Raw genomic sequence first — 20,398 nt, 5'->3', positions numbered from 1 at the left:
AGGGTTGGGGGACCATAGGCTCTACTGGAATTTGGTGGGCACAAACCAGGGAAATGAAAAACAAACTCTGGATAGGACGCCAGTCTGTCATTGGAAGTGCACAGATACACACATTCATACATGTGTGCGCATGCACACACACACACACACACACACACACACACACACACACACACACACACACACACATTAATAAACGCACATGCACACGCAAACACACATACACATGCTTGCACATGCACATACATTTCTGCGCATGACACACACAGCACGCACCTACAAACGTGCACGTGCACACACACACACACACACACACACACACACACACACACATTAATAAATGCACATGCACACGCAAACACACATACACATGCTTGCACATGCACATACATTTCTGCGCATGACACACACAGCACGCACCTACAAACGTGCACACACACACACACACACACACACACACACACACACACACACACACACACACACACATAGGGTTACCACCTGTCCCACTTTGCGAGGGACAGTCCTTCTTTGGACACTTGTGTCCTGCAAAAAAAAAATGAAAAAATGGCAAATGTCTTGAGATTTTTAGGACAAAGTTATTTCCTATATTTTATGTAATAGTTGCATAAAACAGTTATTCTGTATCTGAAACACCTAAATGTTATAAGAAACAGGATAAAAAACTAGAATGCTACAAGAATAAACTTTTATTTAGGCAAAAAAGTGAAGTTCTGTCCTTTGTACTGGCCGTGGGTATGTTTTGCCCTGCAAAATCTGATGTTTATACCAAAAATGTCCCACTTTGGGCATTTGAAAAGGTGGCAACCTACACACACACACACGCACACACTCACACACACACACACACACACACACACACACACACACACACACACACACACACCTACAGACTCATATATTTGCACATCTACACAGTCATTCATACACAATATGTATACTTAAGGACAATTTGGAGGATCATGAATTCACCTGCAGCAACTCTTTGGGATGTAGGAGGAAACTATAGAAACCAGCAAACACCTACACAGAGACATGAAGAACATGGCTACTCCTCCCAGAATGGATGCCAGATAAGAACTGAGCTGAAGAACCAAGATATATGAAGCAGCAGTTCTAACCACTGCACCAGTCTAGACTCAAGAAATAACCTAATAATGAGTCTACCTTGTGACATCTGTATGCAGTATTTCTGAATATTGGTAGCAAATATTTGTTAGAGCACAGGTTTTAGTTTTAGCAGTTTCATATATATATTATATTTTTCCAAATTTCAATTGCAGCAATTTTCAATAATGTTATGGTTGTTATCTATCGGTAACAGCGAAGAAGTGGCCCAAATTTTAAATCTCAATTTTATGTCTAGTGAAATCATTAATAAAATACATGTGAAAGGACAGATTTCCTATATTAAACGTTTACTACATTGCCATTCTAGCAATGCTAATATTTACTGAGTTAAATATTGTTGTTCATGAAAAAATATCAATCCAAAATAGAAGACATCTTGCTAGGTTAAAGAAAGCATAAGACAGAGAGAGAGGGAGAGAGAGAGAGAGAGAGAGAGAGAGAGACAGTCAGATACAAGCAAATGGAAGAACAGGGAAACAAATGGAAGCAAAGATTAGTAAGTGTAGAACAAATGTTTTTTTTTTTTTCATGAAGGAGGAAGTGAGTGACCCTACAGGCTTAAACCTGAAGCAAAGGTAGGGAGAGCTGCAGGGTTTAGGATTAATTCAGAATAAAAGAACCAAGAACCACAAGTATTGAAGGTAGAGGCCCAGAAACCACATAAACCAAAGTCCAAATCACAAATCCAATTTATTGACAGCAAAAACAGACCAAATGCAGTCAAGTGCTTTTGTGTTTAGCAAAGACTTCTTCAAAACTGCTTGGCATGGTTATCTACAACCTTAAATAATCCTAATACATCATGTGACCAACATGTGATCAAACATTCACATAACTCAATTTTAGTTTAGTACACATTAGTTATGAAACTTCAGCAAAAATTGTTGTGAATGTCAGTTACAATTTAAAAAAAAATCATCTTTTGGTGTCCATCAAAGATGAAGTATGTGACAAAAGGAGTAAGGGGTCTGTACTGTCCCTATTACCAATCTGTGATAGCTCCTGTCATTCCTTATCTTCAGTAGGGCCATTGACCTCTGATGATCATAATTCAGACAAGTCGTACGAACGAGCCTTGATTTTTACTTTTTCTTTAAACACCTACCACATTGTTAATGTGGTTAATCAATTTTGGCCTATTGTTACTTCCATCGATGATGGTAATCTACTATTCAGTTCCAAACTTAAGATAGTATTTAGGAAAGACAAATGTTTTAAAAGTTTATTGGAAAGGAATTCGGGGAAACTTAGTACCAATAGACCAAAAGGTATGTAGAAATGTAACCACTGTAACTACTGTCAACATATAATCTGTTGTGAATCTTTTTTCATCAAAGACAAGAAATATGAGGTGAAAAAATATTTTAATTATTCATCCAGGGGAGTGGTTTCTGGTGCATTTTGCCAACAGTGTAAAGCATTTTACATTGGCAAGACTGGTCGAGCCTTGAAAGAGAGAATATATTAACATCTCAACGAAATCAAGAAAGGGAAGACAATTAACTAGTGGTGGCTGGTGACTTCAAATCAAAGGGGGGCTGCAGGAAACAGCTGAATAGGAGGGGCCAATGGGAAGGGGTGTGGTGAACTAGAAAGGGGAGGAGCTATGTTCAAAACCACAAAAACTGGAACTTTAATTAAATAGACTGCCCTGGGTGCCAAACTGTCATTAAGAGAGTCCAATCAAGACAAAATGAAATGTAGAAGAAAAAAACTATTTCAGTGCATTGGCTGCATGACAGCTTACTTAATATCTAGATGGAAACAAAAAGGTTGCAAGGCGTAAAAAATACTTTTTAAATACATTACTGGAATGCCAGTCAAAGTCAAGTATAAGAAAAACAAGCAGCACTCAACTCAAACCACTTCTCCTTGCACTGCAGTTCTAATTATAATTTATGTTCAGCTTTATAAAAGTATCAAGTAACATGCTGAAAGTAGCAATCTCTGTGATACCCCCACTTGTAAAAATGTTTCTTATCCAAAAAAGACCTGCTGCCTGACAACAGCTATCTACTTGTTTCATGCGGAAAACATGATCAAAGTAAAACATGAAGAGCATACAAGAAACAAGCTCAAGATAAATTGCTTAAAGGATTACTGCACAGGTTATGGACCACACATGATAGATTGGCATCATGTTTAGTTTACGGGTAAAGCCTGCAAAGATGTCTGCAAGTCTCCAACAAATGTAATGATCTTCTAAAAATACTGTAATCCTGTCCTTTATTACAAATACTGTTATATGCATTTCAATACCCAAGGCTTATACGTTATCTAGTTATGTAAGTATTCTCTGCATGGCAACAACAAAAAGGCTTTCAATGTTGGTAATTCTTTAACAGTATGCTTATTAAAGCTTACTTGCATCTTACAATCTCAGACAAGCTTACCTGATGGTCATTAAAGCATTGCTACTTAAACACAGACCAACAGGCACTTTCTGAATAATAATAAGCATAAATCAACAGTATAAAAATATGACAGAAAACCAGAACATTCTGCAAAATCAAGCAAGGACAGATGAAAAGCCACTGTAGTACTTGTGTCTACCTTGGATGGCAGGATACTCTGCACACTTGCACTGCATAACTGCGCTTACCTTGCTTGGACACATCCAGAGTCACTACATGGGGGAGTGGGGTGCAACAAGTATGTCACAATTTGAAATGTCTCTGGCTGACTGTGATGGCCCTGACACATTTGTCATACCTCTCAACCTCAAAGCAAGAAATCTGGACAAAGCCATACACAGAAGTGGGACAAAGGCCCAAAAATAAGGACAATATTTAAATATTGCTCTTATAAACTTTCTAATAGAATAATAGGTCTTGCATTAGTATGAAGTTTCTGAAGGGTAGGAAATCTGAAACTCAAATGTCTGTCATTATTTTCTAACTTCAGTCTTTAATGATTTGCCTCTAATTTGCCAGAAAACCACAATTTTATGAAAAATGGACCAAAAATGTGATGCAAAAATGTAACGTAGCCACACAATACAGCTGGGAACCTGTCAAAAAAGAACACTTTTTTTTTAATATTAGTACTGTTAACTTGAGCAGTTGACAAAATAAATTAATCTACATGCATTTCTGAAATAAAAGTAATCTATACCTCTGATTATTACAGTTATTTATTAATTGTAAACCCTCCACATTTTCTTCCAAAATTGCCATTTTGTGGAGGGATTATTAGAAGGAGAGCAACATTTTAAGCCCAAATCAGGTACAGTTGAGAGGTTTGGATATGCCTAATTCTATAAAGCTATTTATTTGAACGTACCTCTCAACCTGTTAACGCAGGAAATCTGGACAAGGCCAAATATATTGGGGGGACATACAAACAGTACTAAATATTGCTCTTGTATAAACTTAGTTGATAGAATAACAGGTCTTGCTTTAGCATGCATTTTTCTGAAGGTTATTAAGTCTGAAACTCAATGTCTGTCATTATTTAGTGACTTAATTCCTAAATGATTTCCCAGCAAACCACAAATTTTATGAGGAACAAATGAAAAATAAGAAGCAAAAATCTATTCATTCTGTGAAAATCTGGACAGTTGAGAGGTATAGTTCAGCCGGGGCTGTCTTTGAGTTTGCCGTCCTTCCACCTCACAAAATCATGGTCGAATGGAGTCACCCCCCTGCAGCCATTCCAATGTCCCATTACTTGGCTATTTCATCCCATTTACCATAAACACTGTAATGTGCATACTGCATTACTTCTATGATGATTTGGATTTCATTTGAAAGTTTTATTTTGCATTTTACAGCACAAGCAATAAGACATCTGCTAAACAATGCAATGCAGTCTCACAATGAAAATAGACTTAGCATTAAAACTTCTCTGCCCTTGAAACTCACATTCATTGAAATAGCATTGAAATCCACATTCAAAGAAAATACATTTGGCTAGTATAAACATTAACTTTGGGCTGTTTTCAAATGATAGGCCCCTTGCACACAAGACATACATGTGTTGTGTAAAACACCTTCCTGATTGTATTAAATTATATTCCTTGTATAATACAGTACAGTTGTTAGAGGGTGTTTTAAATGTATTGTTTTGAACATTTTTCCAGTAAACAATTAAACAAAATGCATGCACCAATAATGACAAAACTGCCAAATGAGAACATTGCAGTCATAAAAGTCTACTCAAACTTCTACAATCCACCAGTATCAGTCAATATGCACAATCTCTGCAGAAGTAAAAGTCATCTATAAAATTCCACATTAAAGAGATCTGTAACTAATGAAGTGGTTGCTACTAGCAAACAACTTTATATTTCATCGTTTCATCTACAAATAAAGTTCCTGTATCTTTGCCAAAGCAGACATTCTTAGTACAGCATCATCCACCCCCTGCGGGAGTACAACCCACAGCCTTCTGCATCAAACACAAGTACACTACCTGTTGTGCTATTAACAATACACACAGCCTTAGCATAAGCAGCACTAAACTTCTCTTCTCCTGCAGCTCTCAGCTCCTTGTAAAATTTACTTGACACTCAACTGTATCTCTCAACTTCGCAGCACAAGAAATCTGGAAAAAGCCAAAATTTATTGAAGGGGAACAAAAGCCCTAAAACCAGGGACACATTTTAAACATTGCTTGTATAATCTTGGAAAGTTGCTAATATAAAATGCTGCGTTACCACCAGATATTTTACTACCAGGTCTTGAACCCAGGACTCTATGGTAAACAGTCAGAGCAACATACCACTATGACAAATCAGCTGTTTTATGAAAGGGAGGAAGACTGAAACTTAAATGACTACCATTTAGTGAATTCAGTTCTCACTATAGCTGTCAATCTCTTAGCACAAAACACCTGGACAAAGCCAGTAATGGGGGAATACAGCCCTCAAACATATTCAGTGAATTCAGTTCTCACCATAGCTATCAACCTTAGCACAAAAAACCTGGACAAAGCCAATAATGGGGGAATACAGTCCCAAAATAGGGACAAATTTCAAATATTCATCTTATAAACTTAGAAAATTGCTAGAATAAAAGGTTTTGTGTTACTATGTACTTTCTGAAGAATATGAAGTCTGAAATTCAAATGCCTGTCAATTTTATTTATTTAACATTTGTTAACCAGGAAATTCTGACTTGGAACAAAAGCCAATTTTCAGCAGAGGCTCAGGCAGAAATACTGCAGACACATGTCTTTGCAACATGGGAGAACACCAGAGCAAACCCACACACAAACACGGAAAGGACATGTAGACTCCACACAGAAGGCACCCCAGCCAAGAATCAAACCAGAGAATCTCTAGCAGTGAGGCAACAATGCTGCCACTGCACCAGTGCGCCATCAACTCTCTAAGGAATTAAAAATTCAGAAACCACATATTTTATGATGAACAGAACAGAACAAAATATGAGGCAAAAATCTGCAAAAGTTTCACAGATGGTGGTGAGTAGGGAATTCAGGCTCTTGTTACCTGAACCCAGGGTTCAAGCCTGAGGTGTTTTCTAACCAGCAGCAGGTCAGCTGGAGCATTTTACACACATTGCAATGAAATTATGCAAAATAAATCCAAACAGCTTCTGCATTCGTGCATGCCAGAATGCACACTTCCAGTTCCTGTTTGTGAATGTTCCAAGACTACTTGCAGTCTGATCCCAACTGCATAGACTTCTGGAGCATCAGCAGTCTGTTGCCTTCTTCCTGAATCTGGACTGGTAAGACAGCAGTCCAGATTCACTTTCTATGTTAGGAGAAGTTATTGGATTGGATTGTATCATTGTGGTTCACAGCTGGGGGGCCTGCAGTCCTGCAGTCTGATATCGCGAGCCACCAGTGCAATTAATGCACTGTACAGACATATTTCTGCCTATTCTGGTCACCTTTTTAAATTTGTGGTGATTGATTTCTTGGAACCAGATCCAAGGGGCTTTTACACTGATGAACATCTTCTCAAGAAAGAGCTCATATGGATTCTTGTGTGTGACGCCCTTACCCCCCTAGTTTGAATGAATGTTGTTCTATTACACCTATATTAAAGCTAAAAGGTCTTGAGGGCTGATTATGCCATGTTACACATACATTTGTCGCTGTAACACTGAGTTTTGTACTATTCCTGTTCTCAATATTATTTTCATTTTTATTTCTATTTTTATTGTTTCACATGTTCATTGCTCATTTTTTTTTTTTTTGCAATTTTAACTGACATTCACAACAATTTTTGTTGAAGTTTTATAACTGTGTACTAAACTAAAGTTGAGTCATGTGAATGTTTGATCACATGTTGATCACATGATGTATTAGGATTATTTATGGTTAGAGATAACCATGCCAAGCAGTTCTGAAGAAGTCTTTGCTAAAGACGAAAGTGCTTGACTGCATTTGGTCTGTTTTTGCTGTCTATAAAATGGATTTGTGGTTTGGACATTGGTTTGTGTGGTTCCAGGGCCTCTACTTTCACTACTTGGGTTTAGGAGTAGGATTGTGAGACTCAAGTACTGGATGTCTTCATGGTTTAAGGGCAGGACACAGATTGTTGCAGTAGCAGGAACAATATCAACATCTGATCTAAATACCAAGTGTCGGGATACAACATGCATCTTTGGAAACTCAGTTAGATTCTACTCAAGTAGCAATTACTGATCCTGATCTTAATTTGAACAAAACTAGAGGCACTAGTACCAACTGTGAAGTAGTAAATGTACAATAACAAAACAAGGTGCACAGGAATCTCTTACCAAGTATTTAAAGTATTATATCCACCTGTACTAGATTATAATAAATTTACCCACTACTGGAAATTCATCTGTTAATAAAAATGTTCATAGGTTCATAGGTTGGTACTAGGTTATCGGCCCTAGGGCCTATGCAAGCCTAGCCATAACAATTCCCTGGATATTTCTTCCCACAATATTTACTTCTACAGGCCCCTGTCTAGCAGGGTGACTGACATGATCCCCGGGGTGAATTTCCTATTTCCCATCCAATCATCAAGGTTCCTTTTGAAGAGGGCCAATGAGGCACTCTGCTTGATATGTATGGGCAGTCTATTCCAGAGTATGGGGAGTCTCTGGGTCAGGAACCTATCCCTCCAGCATGTTTTGTTCATTGTGATGACAAGGTTTAGATCCCTGGAGCGTGTGGCTCTGAGGGATTGGGATTTCTTTAAGTGGAGCATGTCCAACAGCTCAAGGTTTGACATGGCCTTGTATATTAAGCAGAGATCACCTCTGAGTAGACAATATGCCACAGAGTATAGCTGGAGTTTTTTTAGACGGTCAGTATATGGCATCTGCTTTAGGCCTGTGATTCTTTTAGTGAGGTATTTCTGTGGCCTTTCCAGCTGTTGCAGATGTCTTGTTAGGTACATATCAAATGGGGCATTATACTCTATAATGGGTCTAATGAGGGATGAGTACAGTGGGACAATGACCTCCTTTTTTCAGGATGAAAAGCCCTTAGTGATGAGGTGTGCCACATAGAAGGATTTCCTGACTGTTGTGGTAATGTGGTTATCGAAAGTGAGACCACTGTCCACCTGTGTCCCTAATTCTCTCATCATACTTTCGATGTTTAGTGTCCTGCCACCTATGTGGTAATTCATGGGTACATGTTTTTTTCCAAAGGGGGTAACTATACATTTCTTGGCATTAAGCTTGACCCCATGGCTCTGGCACCAGGCATCTGTTTCTGTAAGGCCCTTTTGTAGAATATCCACACCATTTGGGGATTCAATAATGGCTCCCAGTTTGCAGTCATCTGCAAACTTTGTTAGCCAGAGTCCCTTAGTGTTGGCCTGTACTTCAGAGAAGAAGATGCCAAACAAGAGTGGTCCCAGGACTGAACCCTGAGGTACTCCACTTGTCACTTGTCTGGAGCTGGATTTGGAGTTGGCTACTTTTACTGTCTGGGTTCTGTCAGTAAGCCAGTTAGCAACCCATCGAGTGACGTAGGGATTTATGCCCAGCTTAGTAAGTTTATCTATGATTCCAGAGTGGGGGATGGTGTCAAAGGCCTTGATGAGGTACAGATAGGCTGTGTGGACTGCCTTACCCTCATCCACAGCTCTGGAGACTGATTCGAAGAAGTCAATCAGATTCAGGAGACAAGATCGGCCCTTCACAAACCCAAACTGGGTGGGGTCCAGTGTTTGAAGGTCCAATGTCTTTGTTTATAAGTTCTATGATAATGTGTTCCATGCCCTTGCAAATCAGGCTTGTCAGACTGATGGGACAGTAGTTCCCGGGATCCAAGGTGGATCCTCCCTTGTGGAGCGGGATAACTGTAGCTGTGCTCCACTCAGTGGGCACGAAGCCTGAGGTGAGGCTATGATTAAACATGACACTTAGGTGAGGTGCCAGTTCATTTTGTAGTTCCTGTAGTACACAGCCCGGGATGTCATCTGGTCTCATGGATGCTGTATTCTTAGCTTTGGAGAGTGTGGTTTCTACCTGTGTGGCCATGATTATCGGAATTTGGCTATCTTTTGGTATTGAGATGGGCCCTTTAGGGGGTGAGAGGGGGGTGAAGTTGGCACTAAATCGATCTGCCAGAATATTGGCAATATCCTTGATCAGTATATTTAATGCCATTCTGTTGTAACTTGGAGCTGATCTGAGCATTGCCCTTTAGATTCTTGACATAACTATATAATGCCTTGTGGTTGTCTTTGGAATCTTTGGCAATTTTATTTTTGTATCTAGCTTTTGAGGATTTTATGAGGGATATCAGCTTCTTACTGAGGCTGGTGAGGGAGTGTTTTGCATCCTGGAATTTTCCTCTTTTTTGCAACAGTTTCTTCCTTCTGTTGTATGGTTTGTTTATAGCAGGGGACCACCAGATTGGCTTCCTTTTTTTGGAGAAGAGCATCTTGGTTCTATTTGGCATGGCACGATTCATGCACGAGTGGATGTGCTCGTACAGTGCCTTAGTGTAGGATTCTGCAGTCGAACTTCCAGATCCCATCTGCGTGGGTGTTGTGAAGTTTGTCACTTCTGACTTCAGTAGCTTGAAGTTGGCTTTGGAGAAGTTTTTTAAGGAGGTTTCATTACTGGGGGGTTGGGGTGGGATGTGGATGTTAAGGGTGATTTGCTTATGGTCAGACATGACCAATGAGGGGGTGACCACTGGTGTGAAGCATCTATCTCCCATGTTGGTAATGACCAGGTCTAGGATATTGGAGCCCCTGGTGGGACAATGGATTAGTTGATCCAGGGCGTTGGAATTTATGAATTCCAAGAACCATTGGGAAAAGGAGTTGGTACCTGAGTAATTTTCTCAATTAATGGCAGGATAGTTGAAATCACCCAGTATTAGGGTGTTTGGTTGTATCTTAATATTTTCCAGTATGTTTAGAAAGGTGTAGTGAGAATCTTGGGGCATGGTTGGGGATCTGTAGCAAGCTACAATTTGGATTGCAGTCTTACCTAGTGTTAGTTGCACCTGGAGAATTTCAGATGCATTGTGTTGGGCAACTATCCTGGAGGTGTGAATATCCTTGGTGAATATGGACAGTCCTCCACCTTTAGTGTTTTGGTCCTGGTTTTGTGGCTGAAAAGTGTGGTAAGAATTGTAGCCTGGTATTGCAGGGGTGCTCTCTGGAGCCTTGAACCAGGTCTCAGTTACTGCACAGATATCGATGTTTTCCATTTTTAGGAGTGCCTCGAGAGAGTGCATTTTGAGGTTTAGACTTCTAACATTGAGTAGCATTACCTTCAGATTTTGCCTGCTTCTGTCTGTTATGTAATAGAAAAACACAGTAGTGAAGATGAAAGTGGGAATAGCACAACTATCTTGAGTCTTGTCTTTCACCTTTTCCTGGTTGGGGTCACCACAGCAGATCACTGGTCTGCTATTGATTGGCAGTGGAGTTTTTACAGTGTCAAGTTGCCAGCTAAGCACCCAACCTTCATAGAAGGCACACACACCTGCATGTCTTTAAAGTTCACTCATCTGCAGGGAGGACATGTAGACTCCATGCAGAAAGCACTCCAGCCTAGAACTGAACCACAGAATATCTTGCTGTGCAGTGACAACACTAGCTGCTACACCACTGTGACCTACAACACAAATATCTTGAGTAAAAATTTGAAAAAGATGCACATTGGATGAGACACATAAAATCTCTGACCTTGATGAAATATTCATTCCAGATTTAATACCTTCTAATCTTCCAAACAATAATGTTTACTTTACTGCTGTTGATGAGACGTTAAATAAGCAACAAGGAATGAACTGTAAAATATACTCAGCAGTAAAACACGAGATACTTGTTATAGGTGACTCAGTGTTAAAACCATCTCACAGGAAATTGTGTGATATTAATAAAAATAAAATAACTTTCATCTTTCCCAGGACAGAAACTATTTGATGTTCCAGCTATTATAAGAAGAATGCATCACGGGAAATTTAAATATAGCTCTATAATTCTCAATGGAGGAATAAATGATCTAAGGTATGCACCACTCAATCATATGCTAATAATAATAATAATAATACTATTACTACTAATAATAATAATAATAATAAAACTTTCTGAATTATTAGAAAGCAGTAAAATTGTAATCATTCTTATTGAGTTTTTTTCATCTTTACAGTGGAATGACTGTATGTTTACAAAAGCACATATATTCAAGACATGATTGAGAAAGCTGTGTGCATTGAATTCTGTAAAACACATTTTATACTGCGAAGATTTTATTTATGATACACAAATGCATGTAAAGGATAGGTTATGCCTCAGTTATTACAGGTCAGATTTAATTACAGCTAAAGTCACAGATTATATTAATAATTTGTTAGGTGATACACTGGAGAAAGACATGATTTATTCAGACGTAAAAGACCTAATTGTTTTATGAGGTGTTATTACTGCAATGCTCAGAGTCTTAGCAGTAAGTACCATAAGCTGTTAAACTTACTGCAGATTGAGACTTTCTCAGTTATTACTATATTAGAGGCTTGGGAATATAGTTATACTAGGCTTGACTGTGCTATGAACAGACCACCATCATTGTCAGATACCAATGTTCTATCCTGCTGTCCCTGACTTTATGATTACAACACATGTGAAGAATGAAATAGAGAGAAACACCCATGTACACCAATACAAATATGTGACAGACCCTCATTCCTTTGTTATGACAACAGTACATGTAATGTAACTGCAAACAGAATGAACACATTATGTACTGTGAGGCACATGATTCATTGATAGTATCTCTGATGTATCTGCAGGAGAGATATGGCAGTTTTATCACTGACATATTCATGACAATGCTGTGCTGCCATACATTTGTGGTGGCATATGGGCACACCATTCTGGCACATCTTGACAGAAAAATGTGGTGTCACCATTATCCATAACCCAGTTACAGGCCTCTTTCTGGTATTAGTGTACTGGCACTACCCCCAGACAGGGACTCCAGGAACTGTGCTGGACCACAACCAAGCATTACCATAGGCTCAGAAGGGGAAGGTAGGAAGTCAGGAGTGTCGGTGTTTGACATTCCATCATTCAGAATAAAGGACATAGCACAAGTGGATTCAACCACCTGCGAGATGACGTAATGATAGTAAACCAACTCAGACCTTTGTTATTATTTTTCTAAGCACAGTCACACATCTGAAATGTGTGCAAAACTCTTTCTTCCAAAGTATAAGGTTCAGCAGGTATAGAATAAATAGCAGATTTGTTAAAGTAATTTCTGATGAAAAAGAAACCTATTTTTTATATTTTATGATTTTATATTTATTTTATGCTTTATTATCAATAGTTACACAAGCATTTGTGTTGATCTACTGCATGAACTATGATATTATTAATTGTGACAGGCACAAAGGAAAGCACTGTGTCCCTCTAGCTGAAAATCATTATTTTTGTTCTCTTCTCATTTAGTACAAGCGGTGTATCATATAACAAAGTTAGTAGTGCATTTATTGATTGTTGCACGAGGAATATAAGTGAAGGCACATTAGAAGCACCACATGCAATTGTAGGGTTGGCTATGTAATGTAGAAGAGGTGCATGTCATTAGGAAGAGTTATAAAAATATTAGTCTAAAAATGGAATCCTGGGGGCAGCAATGTTTTCTGTTATTTTCTAAGACATGGAGTCATTCCAGGTTACACTTCATATTATATTAAAAAGAAAAAATGTAGACAAACTTTAGAAAACTGAAAAAACAGAGTGCGACCAAGTCCAATAAGCCAAAGCCTTAACGCAATTTAATATTCAACTTTTAAAAAGATAGCGTTTTCGCTACTAAAACCATGTAGCTTCATCAGAGGCAAACAAACACAGAAAAAGGCGCCAAACCAAATTTATATTACTGGCTGCCTAATTAAAATCAGCTGAAGCATGTTACATCATTTCATAACGTAGCAGCAATATCAACAAGTGCTTTTAACTAAAGCACAATATGTCAGTAACTGTAACATAATCAAACAAGTTTTAAAAAACTTTTACACATACACACCTTAATAAAAAGTGAATTAGTACACAATAAGAATATAATAAAAAATATACATGTTATAAAAATTCTTAAACAATAATTTTGTTTTTATGTAAAAAATCTGTTAAAGAATTTAACTAAAATTCATGAAGAATAATTTAATTCATTGCCCAAGGCATATAAATTTATGTATAGAAAAACCCAATTATGTATGTATATAGAAAACATACTATATGTCACAGATAAATTCTAACCTGGACTGTGCATTTAAATATGGGACCAGGAGAAAGGTACCAATATAAAGGGTCTAGAAAAAGGAATTAGGGGATAAAGTAAAACCAAACTATGGATAACATAACTAATCAGCGGAGGTAGGATCTATATTTCAATACCGGCGAAATATTACAGCTCTCGTTTAAGCCAGGTATGTTAAATGCATCTAATTTGAGCTGCCATTGCAGTTCTAAAATTTCTAAAAGTAAAGGAGTGGGGCCTCCCCTGATAGATTTGTATTTACAATCAATCCCCATAAACACGAAGCTGTGTCCTAAATTGGAAGAAACATGCTTCGCAAGAGCATTTTCACATTTGTTATTCCTTATTGCATATATATGCTGATATATTATATTCTTAAAGTTATTTGTGAGCCATTGAATTTGTGTATGCATACAGCCTAGTTGAAGAAGTCTTTGTAACAGTATGTCATAATCAGCAACATCCAATGTTTTTGAAACAGATCTATGAGTGAGGCTGTTGTAATATTGCCTTTATGACATTTTTATGCAAAATAATTTATTATTTTGCCCAATGGTATATGATTGCTGTGACCTGGGTGAAATCCTATTCTGGGTTTTAGTGATTTTGTTACATTAGTTCTGGTTCTTTGTCAATTAGGTGTATATTACTCTTTTGAAGATTTTGAAGTGAGGACTCAAAATAGATGCAGACCTGTAATAAGCAAGCAATAATGCCAGACAGGTTGTGTGTTACTGTGTAACACTCCTGGAAGGACATTAATTATACATTAACACACACTCTGGAGGGTATTATTGCACTTAGAGAATGGGTTCTCTGTAAAATCATTGTGTTTTACTTACTTATTTATATTTCTTTTATTACTATATTATTTTTTATATATTTTGGATGCAAAATAGTTCCTCTGCCTAATGTTTCTAAGTTGCTGTAGTATATGTAAATGGTGTTAGAGGAAGCATTTTACCTACAAAATATATCATTTAAAATATCTAGAAATTTGTTTTATTTTTTGGTCTCTTACTGCTAAAATGGTTTCCTGCCAGCCATTACTAGAGTCCAAAGTCCCTTCCATATGGAAACAATTCTTCACTCTACCAATACATAAAGAAGGTAACTCCTCAGACATCATAATTTTAGACCAATTGCCATCCTCTCTCCTCTCTCTAAAGTTCTAGAAAAATGCATACATAAACAAGTTATGCACTACCTACTCTGAAAATCTGCTCACACTTACCCAACATGGGTTTAGACCAAGGCATAGTACTACTACTGCCCTACTATCATTCCTTAATACTATATCTCTTGCCAGAGATAACAACAAACTTGTCTCCTGCCTATTCTTAGATGTCTCTAAAGCTTTCAACACCGTCTCTCACCCTCTCCTTCTGCATGAATTAACCAACCTTAACTTCTCCCCTGCTACTGTCGCATGGTTTTCCAGCTACCTTGCTAACAGATTTCAAGCAGTGAAATGGTAATCTGCACTCTCCCCTCCTCTCCCAGTTAAAATGGGTGTCCCTCAGAGTTCCATCCTTGGTCCACTTCTTTTCAACATCTCCACTAATCTTCTTTATTCTTCTTGTCCTCAGTCATCACTGGTCCAATACGCTGATGTATCACTATTGCTGACTCTCCCTCCAAACTCATCTCTACAACACAGACTTCCTTTAACTCAGTAGAAAACTGTCTCTCTGATAACCAGCTTATCCTTAACCCAAAAAAAAAAAACAAGCTACTTCTTTTTCTTCCTAAAAACTACAACCACATTAAATCTACTTTCACAATCCTGTCCCTCAATAATACACACATAGAGGTAGAACTAGGACTAAACTCCTTAAATTCGATCTACACATTAACAACTGTATCAAGAAAACTCATCAGAAACTAGGGCTCCTCTACCGCAACAAAACGTTTCTCACCAGTGAAGCTAAAATAACTCTCTCATGCCTACCTCCTACCCAGTCTATTATATGGCTCTCAAATTCATACGTGCCTCAACTCCATAATCCTTGCCAAACTTGAATCTACCTGCAACAAGATAGCCAAATTTGCAACCCATCAAACTTACAAGTCACATCACTGTCTCTCACTCAAATACCTTAACTGGCTTGAACTACCTCACCAGCTTCTTCTCCCTCAACTCCAGATTATCCACTCTATCCTTTACCAGCCTTCTTACTATCCTACCCTATCATCTGTCACCTTCCACTATTCACCTGCTAGATCCCTCTGGAGCTGTAACCTAGATCTGCTACAAATCCACAAACCTAAAACTAAGAAAGGATGTATTCTCTATACCTATAATCCTTCCAAGGCCTGGAACAAACTCCCACTAGAGATCAGGCCACTCAAGCAACTTAGTCAATTCAAGCTAGCCACTAAAGAATACCTGTTAAGCCAATGGACCTGCCTCTGTACCCCCCCCCCCTTAAACAGCTTATCACCCCTAACTGTATACCTCTATCTGCTCCCAACCTATGTAACTTTCTCTAACTCTCTAGACCTTGTCTCACATTAACTTCTGTATCCTAAGCACATTACATACATTCTTATCTGCATAATGTAAGATTTTATGTCTGGTGGCAAAACTATTGCTAGTCCTTTTGAATGATGTAGGGTTCTAAATATGACAACATAATGATTAGCTTACTGTAGTAAATCCTGGTTTTCATGTATATGTTGCTTTCAATATTTTCTGTAAACCAGTTGATTGTTTTCTTATTTTTTTAATGATAATCTGTAGAACATGTGGAGCTTTTCTCCTCGGGTCTCCACTGAGAAAGGTCTACTTAGCTCAGTCGGACAAATCCTTTTATATAACTTATTTATTTATTTATTTTAAAATCAGTTCCTATTTTCGAGCCTTTGTTCCCCCTTTATTTCAGGCTTTATCCACATTTCCTGAGCGAAAGGTGAAGAGGTGCACCAACCTCTTATCTGTTGCCAGTGTTCCATCAATTTTACTGTCTTGCCCTTTGTCACACAGACACTGCTCCCCCAATCACACACCCTTGCCTTCAGAAAATGCATGCTAACACGTTGTATTATTGCAGCCAGTTTTTTTTTTTTGTTAAATAGGTGTACGCTCCTGTTTTGAGCCTTCACTCCCCTTTAATTTTATGTTTTATTCATTTAACTAGTGTAAGAGAAGACAAGCAAGTAAACCTCTTGAATGCTGCTGCTGCTGCCGCTGTGGGATCACTCTCACTCTTCACACTATCACTCACACACCTCGCTTTCATGCACACATTCACACACACAAACAGACACATAAACACACACACAGAAACAGAAACATACACATACACACATTTTTTTCTTTTAAATTTATATTTTACATTCATTAAACAGCAAAAGCGCTGCTTAGCAAGTGTAAAATAATGGCTCAATAATTCTCACATTCACTCACATGCACACATACAGTAACACATGCAGACATAAACACACGTTTTCTTTTTCTTTAAATATATTTTACACTCACTAAACAGTAGAAGTGCTGCTTAGCGCACGTAAAATTATGGCGGCCGTTCTGTTTTCCTCAGTCCGAGCTCCATGGCGGTTTGATATGCTGCCGTGAAAAGGCGGACATGTTTTTCAGCTGGCATTACTTGTACATTAATACCCTGCTGGAGAACACTTGTTCTCCAGTCAGGGTACTGATGTACAGTAAGCCCATTCTCTAATCTGTTTTATAACCATCTTTGAATAAAGGGATTCATTCTGAATCTTTGCAAATTGTAGGGCAGTACCCTTCTCTAAAGTGTCTGCTGATAAGTTGTGTTAGTTGGTATACAGGTATGATTGCTAAATGTTTTAGAAAGTTCCATGGCAAGATATCCATCGAAGGTAAACTATATGGTTTTATTTTTGGAACAATTTTCCTAGTATCTCTACAGTAATGGGTGTAAATGTAAAAGTAATTGGTGAAGAGGTAGGAGTTATGGGTGGTAGCGTACTAATGTTACTGTTGTTAGTTGAATATGTTAATGTTTGATTTGAAAAGCATATGCAAAAACATTAGCAGTATGTTGATAATTTACTAGATTTATGTCAGCACTGTAGGATAGAGCCCTGACTATAACTCAGGCATCTGAAGCTCCATTTGTTCCTCATGTATCTGAAGTGCTGGCAGGAGAGGACAGGTGGGAGGGGAGGTGGAATGCATATAACACAGATTTTTCTGACAGAGTCCAGCAAAACAACTGTGAAGGGCTTCCTGACAGTGGTTGGAGTGTTTTGTCTACATCATCCTTTTTGTGGAAGTTAGTGGTAGATCAGTAAGGTCTACCAAGACCCTTGCTTTCATAAGTTTTGGATTTACAATGTAAGTCCAGGAAAGTAACTAGCATGTTTTTTTGTTTGTTTTTTTGATTTCTGCAGTTCTGGTAGGTATGAATATATATGAGTATATCTACAGTAGATTACAGAGCTTTATTGAAAAGTTATACAGCATGGCCTAGTGTGTTGATTATTATGTTTTTTTTTTCAGTATTAACCAGTTTATTGTTGATAATTCCATTTGAATAATATCTGTTGGTAGCTTATTTCAGTTTCACAGTATTACAGTATTTGCTTTAGTAGGAAGGGCTTGTTTTTTAAAATTGGCTATAATCACTAGTGTCAGCTATTTGACAGTTACTGCAGTGTTTTGTGAGGATCCAGTTGTGAATGTTTCTGGCTTCTTGTATCTACTTTTATTTGAAAATTGATTAGTTGAGAAAAGCCTAGAGTGTGTATTTTGAATTCAGTGTGTCATTCTGTTTGTGAAGACCACAAGTAATAAAGTCAGCCAAGTTTAAAAAGCTCATTGGCAAAAGTGTCATGGAACCAATTTAAGGCAGAAGGTAATAGCATGATAGCTGTGCTGAGATATAAGTACAGGCAAGTTATACACAGATTCTTGCTGTTAATATGATTACAACTGATTCATCTGTCGTTATGTTTTAATGTACAGGTGAAATATTGCAGAAATGTTACTCTTTTAACATAAACAGGCATCTCTTGCTCTTTGTTTTAAATACAATCCTCTCTAAAAATATTTTATATATATATATATATGTGTGTGTGTGTGTGTGTGTGTGTGTGTGTGTGTGTGTGTGTGTGTGTGTGTGTGTGTGTGTGTGTGTGTGTGGTTTCACTTTATAATCTCGAAATACTAAAATATCGAATTTTAGTATTTCGAGACCATAAAGTTGAAAGTGCAGTTACGTGAAACTGCATAATATCAAATGCGGAAATGTTGAATCTGCTGTTGTGTTGTCGCATTCGTGACGTGTGGTGCAGTTTGTGGATTTAGCTGGGGATTCAGGTAAGTGTTGTTCTTGTAAGAGTATTGGGTAGGGATTTTAGTGTGTGTGAGTGTGTGTAGTGGTGAGTTTTATGCATTTGTTTGTTTAGTGTGACCTCAGAGTTAGTATATATAAGTAGCAGGGGTGTGGGGGGCTTGCCCCCCACATGGGGGGTGCAGGGGGGCTTGACCCAATTTTATAGGTAGGGTAGATGTGTTTGTTTGTTGTGTTGTGTTTGTGTGTTTTGTTTTGTTTGTTGTAGAGTCATGAGGTAGGTGTATGTGTGCTTGTTTGTGTGGTGGTGTGTGTATGTGAATGATCGTGATTTTGAATTTCGCAGTTGTTGTTGTCGGTTTTTTGGGCTTTCAGCTTTATAGTCTCGAGATACTAAAATTCGGTATTTTAGTATTTCGAGATTATAAAGTGAACCCATATATATATATATATATATATATATATATATATATACATATATATATATATATATATATAGAGAGAGAGAGAGAGTCAGATGAGCACATTTCTGAGTCTTATATATTGGAGTTTATCTAGGTTTCAGTAATCCCTAATATATCTGGCTACATTAGTTTATCCATGCTAGTAGATGGATGTCTTTTGTAATGTAGGCTTCTGCTATTCATAGGAAAAATGGTTTGGATTTCGCAGTGTGAGAAAATGTTATTGAAATTATTCAATGTATTGGAAATAAAGGGGACAGAACAAAGTTAGATACAGAACGCAATTAATAATATCATTATCTCAAAAATAAATATATATCAGAGTTTACATTCTGCTCGGTTTAATTATATAATATAGCTTGAAAGTACTTTGATTTTGTAATCATAGATGGAGATTTTTCAGGGTAGTGGAAAGTAACTGGAAGTATCTATATAGGCATATGAATGTTGTATGCTACAATTGTTTGTGTATGCATGTGTATCTATTTTGCATACTACATGATCCATTGTAATCAATAAACTGGGCAATGTTAAGCATAGTATTATGGTTGCTAACAAAGCTGATATAAAACAAATTACAAGAAGACTTGCTTTTGTGGTCGATGTAGTATGTCATTTTGCTGCAATCATGACAGAAATAGATTTGAGTAAATGGGATAGAGGATGTATAGAGCTTTTGGTAGAGATCTGAAAAAAATAGGAATGATATAAGGAGGATAAAGATATGATGGCTTTAGTGGGGAAAGTGGTAATGTACTAGAAAGCAGATGGATATAGGTCCACAGGTTCAAAGGAGATTACTAGGCTAACAACTCAA

Source organism: Protopterus annectens, chromosome 1.part2 (assembly GCF_019279795.1).
Source record: "Protopterus annectens isolate FY-2018-M chromosome 1.part2, PAN1.0, whole genome shotgun sequence".
Lineage (NCBI taxonomy): Eukaryota > Metazoa > Chordata > Ceratodontiformes > Protopteridae > Protopterus > Protopterus annectens.
Note: the sequence above shows the minus strand (reverse complement) of the source record.